Here is a 7,874-nt window from a genome sequence, read left to right on the forward strand (position 1 = left end):
ATTATATATTATACCTTGATGAGGAGATAATGTGATGAGTCATGAACATACAAAATCGTCCAAAATCATTATATATTATACCTTGATGAGGAGATAATGTGATGAGTCATGAACATACAAAATCGTCCAAAATCATTATATATTATACCTTGATGAGAAAATAATGTGATGAGTCATGAACATACAAAATCGTCCAAAATCATTATATATTATACCTTGATGAGGAGATAATGTGATGAGTCATGAACATACAAAATCGTCAAAATCATTATATATTATACCTTGATGAGGAGATAATGTGATGAGTCATGAACATACAAGATCGTCCAAAATCATTCTGCAATCTAAGGGTCATTGGTTCGAATCCCCTAAAGATCCTAAATAGAATATTTCCATCTTCTCAGTTTACAAAATATATATATTGAAACACGAGGTTACCTTAGTGTGTGAAACATAAAACTATTTTTAAGCCATACTAAATGCACGCTAGAGATATATGAGTAACACGTTTAGTTTCACAAACTGATGTAGCCTACAGTTACTTAAATTAGGTTTATTATATATTATATCCCCATGAAATACGAACCCTATAAAGAGCAAATGGGGTGTGAAACCCGAAGTACACCAAGTTCTTGAACAACACCTTGGGACGAACATCCTGGTAGTCGTGCTTGATGTGTTCTATATATACGCATGCTTGACTGAATGCATTGTAGTATTATTTATGGATATCAGCAAAGTGAGTTTACTGGGAGAAAAGGACGCGTTATGTTATAAAAGGTGGAAGATTAATATTACAAATAAGCTTTATTAGCAGCGCATTAAAAAAAATACATGTATGATTGACGTCATCTATTCAACAATGAAATGTCTATTCATCTATTTTTTATCAAGTAAACAATGGTTGGATGCAAATATTTTAAACATAAGACTACGTAATGAAAATATAACTTACCAAAGTTGACAGGTTTTTTCTTCATAATAAATATTAAGTTTATAACAATGTGAACAGAGTTACAGTGGAAAGAGTTTTTGAGCAATTAAAACGGCGACCTTCTTCAAGCAGTGTATGATGAAAAACATTGTTATTAATCATACATTGCCAGAAGAAGGCCTGCTACTATAAGCTGAAATTTCGCGTTTTAATTGCTTAGAAAAACATGTTACTATAAATCTGTTTACGAAATTAATTTAATCACTCCAGTGAGATCCTAATCTCTTGGCACTAAAATATGCACCTTTTTTTTTCTAACGGTAGGATAAAGTTCTAATAATATAGTTTAAATTTACACTAACGGTATAATACCGAGTTTAAAATACGGATGTAAAAATGAGTTACTTTAAACTGTATTGTGTATTTACATATTCTTGATAATAATAGACTTGTTCAGAACATCGAAAATAGGAATGCAAGTGAAATGCTGTGTAATTATTATTGTAAAGAACGTTACATATTCACGTCACTATAATAATAAGCCTGTGAATGTTTAAAACATAAGGTTTCACATTACAGTACATGATCCATTACGTATTCCCACTTTAAATAACATCTGATGGATTCTTTTTGTAATTAACTTAATTCAGTTACTTGAGGCTAAGTTAACTTGAGAATTAAGTCATCGTAGTTAATATAAACTCTTAATTTATAGTATTAACATTTATTTGTGGAATTTTAATGCGTTCTACATAGAAGACTCTGATATCAAATTACTTCACTTTTGTGTATAGTTAAATTTATTTCTAGATTTAGGTGAGAAGCAACAGGTAGCAACATATTAGAAAACTTGGGTACCAGAAATTCCATGTTTAATTTGTCACGTTCTTGCGGTAATAAATAGGCAAACTATGGTTAAAAAGCATAATAAAGTGATTTGTTTACGGTGGAACATACTACATGTTTCATACCTAAAGAAGATAGAAGAATGATCTGTCGTTGTTTGCCTACTTATTACTATACTAGATGGAATATCAGACCCATAATGAAGTGATTTGTTTACTGTGGAATATACTACATGTTTCATACCTAAAGAAGACAGAAGAATGTTCTGTCGTTGTTTGCCTACTTATTATTATACTAGATGGAGTACCCGTCCCCCCTTGACGGAAGTTATGTAAATTCGTGATTAATGAAAGGTTACCTTAGGACATGAAAATATGTTTCCCTTATATGTAATTGTAAAAACGCCCATCAAAATTGCAAAACACAAAATGTGAAAAAACAAGTTTTCATAGATTTCTGCATGGACCCAACAAACCTTCATGCTAAGTTTGGTAAAGATCCATCTACAGGGTGTGAATTTACAGGGTAAAAATGCAAACACAACCATAAAAATCGTAAAACGCAAAATGCAAAAATGAAAATGTGTATGCACTCCCGCATAGATCTAATGAACCTCCATACCAAATTTGATGAAGATCCATCCACACTCTGCGAAGTAATTGCATGAACATACAACAGACAGTACTATTATATTTATATAGATAACTCAAACGTGCTTCCTTACTCAAGTATCAAATTGCTTGGAGTATTATTGGGAATATTGGTTAATCTTTTGATAGTTGGTAAACTGCTGTAAATACAAAACCAAAAGGTAGAAAGGAAGTGAATGTAAAATATGCTCATTATGAGTAATACCAGAACCGTCTTTGGATCGCTATAAAATGTCGAAACTGTTTGTTGTTGTTGTTTTTTTAATTTCGCGCAAAGCTACACGAGGGCTATCTGCGCTAGCCGTCCCTAATTTAGCATTTATTAATTTATTTATTAATTTTCCCTAGAGGAAAAGCTGGTGAAAAAATACTGGTCTATACATTTAAAATCTAAATTTTCACCGTGCAACGCCGGGTAACTCAGCTAGTATATATATATATATACTTCATTTTCTTCATTTTGTTTTCCAAACAGTACTTATAATTTTCCTCTTTTAACAAAAAGGCAAAATATTATTCTTATGTAACAAAGAAAATCAGTATTATAAAAAAGACTATTTACCTTAACAATAATAGCTTTTCCATTTAATTGTTCACTAAAACAATTTAAAACCGAACTTATTTTAATGCTTGGACACCATCTTCACAGACGGGATATAATTCCAAGATATTTGTTGATTATTTTTTAGAATTGATCTCGTAGATAATACTATTTTCAAAGACACTTCTACTGATTTAAATGGTTATTAGTAATTTGAAAGTTACCAATTTCTTTTTAAAACAAATTACTTTACAATGGAATTATTTCTCAAGAAGTGAACTTTTCCAGCGAGGCGTGAACACCATGCTCATAATGAAAACTTTTCTCCCAAGTCGTGTTTAAGTGCAGAAATGGTTGGGTATCGTAAAACATTTTCGTGTGGTTAGAAATCTCTCGTTTTGAAGTATTGTCCGTAAATATAATTATACTAAGACGTATAGAAATGTATACTAATTATTTCGATTCTTGTTTTTCTTCTTGTGGATTTAAAACGTGATAATCAATTTAAAGGTTTATATTGAGAAAAGAACGAGAATGCTTTCTCGTGCATAGTTAATTAACGTTCGACGTTAAAACCCCAATAGCTTCAAAAGTATACTATTCACTCGAAGGCCAACAATAATGCATGCTTCCTTATGCCGGAATCGATGGGAAGGAAGAGGGTAATTGAGTTACTAAGGGCAGACACCAATATATTGCTCATTTTGCCGCCGGCGCCTGACTAGAAAGGCATAGGAAAGATAAAATACAGCCTCACTTAATAAAAAAAAAACCTTAGAGAAAACTCTTGGGTTGTCTATAAAAAAGGTTTAACAGTTACAATGGAATAGACTTAATCTGATCAGCAAAGACTGACTAAACTGATGTATACATAAACAGGTCCCATCGTTAGAGCCACACCAGACTTTGGTAAAATAACATATTCCCCAGAAGATAGAAAAAGTTATACTATACTATTTGAAATTCAAAATATTATAATATAGATAAGGAATATTTGGAAACCTGAAATATATAGAAATGAATAACTAATCCTACTACAAAAACTGTTAAATTTCATGTTTCATACATGAGGAGATCAACAAGAATGGAACTTAGTAAGATAAACAAAATATTATTCGATAACCCTTAAAATGGAAATGAGAATTTATTAGTTTAGGTAAGCTAAATCATCTGTTAAAAATCGAATACCTTCGAAAACTCGCATCATCATCATGGATAAATAAATCTAATAAATAAATAAATATAATCTATCACTAAATAAATCAAACTTTCGTAGTTTTGTTTGCTTGTTGTTAATTTCACAATGGGCTATCTGTACTCTGCCATCTGCAGATATCTACACCAGATTTTTCGCGTTATAAACCAGCGTAATTATCAGTGAATAACGGTGGGGGAAGGAGATAATGCACTAACTGTAAACTATGAACAATGTAAGCTATCAACAGACGACTAAACTTTGGTATAGTTACTTTATGTAATTAAAAGAACAATATGTGTCTGTCAATTCGTGCGGGTTTGCGTGATGGGTCACGTGGAAACACAATATTTCTATTGTCTAATTGTAGAGTGGTACTTTTATGTTTATGTGAGTGCAAAAGTGAATGACGTTTAACGTACATTTCTAAAAATGCAAAACAACAACGTTTATCACATTAACTTTAAAGTAGTTACTTCAGTAACATAAACAAACACGCAAAGAAACACATTAACTACTTCTTTACATTTCCATGGCTTATAAATAACAAAAATACTATTATATTTCAATTCAACAGGCGCCTAATAATCGACAACTAGGCCTAAAGTTTAAATACGCTTCTCACAGAATGAACAAGTTTACCCGCTAGGGGAATAAAATATTACACAATTTCCGTTATTGGTGGTAGTTAATACTTTAGGGGAGGGTAAAAAAGGAGTTGATACCAATATGAAGAAAAAAGAAAATAAGTGAAATAGTAACAAACGAAGGTAGTTAATACCATAATTTTAAAATACAATGTTTTATAACGTCGCTTTAACAAGAGTTTGATAAAGAAAAAAAAATATCAAGATCTCAGTCAAAAATAGCGATTATCCACAAAAAAAAACCTGTTTATAGAAAACATTTTGCATACAAATATATAATTCGTTTATAGCCATTTCATGTGTTTACACTTGTTTACTTTAAAACTATATACAACAACACCATTTTATGCTTAGTAGGTTTTTGTTTCATTCATGTCCAACTACATAATACAACAACAGCATTATTTAAAGGATCTATCTATCTAAAACATGTAATCTTTTAATATATATATATTATTCCACTTAATAGTGTTGCATATGTGAAAAAACTCTTTGGGCTTTGATTCATATTGCACAGTAGACACTTCATATGCTGGAGGTTAAGGACTTGATCCCGTTTATGTAAATTTTTGTTATTTCCTAAACAGTGTTTAATTAGTCAAATAATGATAGTGCATACATCGCACGCGAAGCACGAGGTTATCCCCTTTTCAAGGGAAGCTATAGTATGTACTTTTTATACCCCTTTTTCCCCCCATCAGTTTCATAATTATATCTAATAGTGTAGGTATTCTAAGGATTATAAATGACTTTAATAGGACTTAATAGCTTGTAATTTCATTATTCTTGATGCTTTTCACATAGCTTAGGCATTACATACCGAGAAACAAGGTAAAGCATGACTACCACAAGCTGGCATGTAAGAATCTGGCACTTCTGTAGTTCGTTAAAAGTGTGTTATACCATCGTTATGACGCACAAAGAGATTGTAGCCAACTTGTGATGCAGACATTTGGTTTACAGACATTGAATGATGTAGCTATTGTGTTTACAGAGTCCTACCGCAGGAGATGCTCCACACATTGAATAATGTAGCTATTGAGTTTACAGAGTTATACGGCAGGAGATGCTCCAGACACTGAATGATAAAAAGCTTATGGCATCAGGGAGTGTCATAAATTGTTGAAAGCATACAGAAGAAGTGTTTTTGGCTATATTTGCATAAATATAATAAGTGATAATGTATCAAAGATATCTTAACATGTTACTGCTCAGAGTAAAAACAAACAGGATCGGTTTTCCACTCAAGAAATTTACCACAGACATGGGTAATTGGTGTTTAATGGTCAAAATTAGTTACTCCAGTAGGTCGGCCGAAGTTAATTTATTGATCAACTTAATAGCACTGTGTGTGTATCACCGCATGTGTTACCAAGAAATGTAAAATACGATTTGTAGGATCTGAATAGGTCCACGTGGATCAAAAAGCCAATATTTGCTCAGCCACAACACTATTCTCAATTCAGTGGTTTGGTTGGACAGGCTGTTCAAACTGCCAAGCATATGCATGTTCCCAAGTTTGTGAACTTTGCCGGGGATAAACACCTCCCGCATGTATGAGAACATATTGTGCAGGTGAGGAACAGTTAACTGATTGTCTCCGAATATCTTGAAGTCCAGTTCTCAACGGTTCTATGTATGGAGTAAAACTCAGTGACGAGTTACACTAGTTTCAGTGAATTCCACCCCTCATCAGTAACCCTAGACAAGGTCAAGTACAAATATAAATAGTGGTGAGATTCCCTAAGCCTATAAAGTCAACAACAAGTGATGATTCATACGATAGATTGGGCTTCATATTTGTTTTTAGTATATTAGATAGCTTCCTTACTAAATAATTTACAAAAATATGTTAGTAGCATCTGTTGTTCATTATAGATTCATTGTGGTGAGTAAAAGACAAATAAAAGCACCATGCATATAACATACAGTTCACTAATGTAAGAAGCCTAATATTGTTTTTCGATTTGCCGTTATCTAGCGTTACTGATGAGGATAGGAATTCTCTAAAACAGGTACAACTCACTGACAAGTAACAAATCAAATGTTAGATATATCTTTATATTTATTTTTAATAGTAGGGTATGTTTCCTTTTACTAGTATGACAAATGATTTTCGCTGTTTCTCCTTCTACAGCACTGTTAATGGCCAGAGTACCACAGTAGAATAACACTGATGAACAAAAACACACATTCAAAATTAAAAGCTTATCACAATATTCTTATTTTGGCAGTTTGATTTTTACAGTATTGTTACGACAGAGGAAGTCACGTGACGCTGGTAACACGTAATGAGTATCTCGAAGGTTCCTGAAGGCTCGAGTGTTTGCCAGACGCCCTCTATTTTGTATACATAAGACCGGCAAGAAGTGACAGCATGCAGACAGGCAGAGATAGAGACAGACAATTGAGTAAAGCGTGGTAGTGACCGTAAGTAAAGTGCGTAAACGTTGTGAATTATAGCGTGTGTTTAAGTTAAAGTGACTGTGGAAATTAAGTGTATTGCAAAGTTGTATTGAGAAAGAATAAACTAGTTTTATTTAAGAAATGACTTGTATCGCTAAAGTTTCTTCGGAAATAATTTTTACGGGAAATTAACAAACGAACACAGACGTAACAGTATGCTCGTTTTGCAATATTAATTTCTCCTTTTTAAAATTTTATTTGCCTTTTTAAACACCTAAATATTCTTAAAAATCGGACTAGCAAACCAATCAATATATTAATTTCTTTGGTTATACTTAGACGAATCAACTCATCATTGAACTATACATTATTTGCATTTTTCTTTAACAATTATTCTGCAATCGATTAGTAGGAAAAACTTACTGCTAGGACAGCGGAAGTCTTGTGACGCTGGGAGCATGCGCGCTGGAATTTCTCGAAGGATCATGAATTATCGGGGAGGCCCAAGTTTGTTCGAAGCGCCCTCTTTTTTGGTATATAAGCTTGGCGAGATATACCAGCGCGATTGAAGTGATATAGATAGATCGGAGATATAGATAATTGAGTCAAGTGTGTGAATCGCTGTGAATTATGGCGTGTGTTTATAAAGGTTGTT

This window comes from Limulus polyphemus, unplaced genomic scaffold (genome assembly GCF_000517525.1).
Source record: "Limulus polyphemus unplaced genomic scaffold, Limulus_polyphemus-2.1.2 Scaffold4938, whole genome shotgun sequence".
Classification (NCBI taxonomy): Eukaryota; Metazoa; Arthropoda; class Merostomata; order Xiphosura; family Limulidae; genus Limulus; species Limulus polyphemus.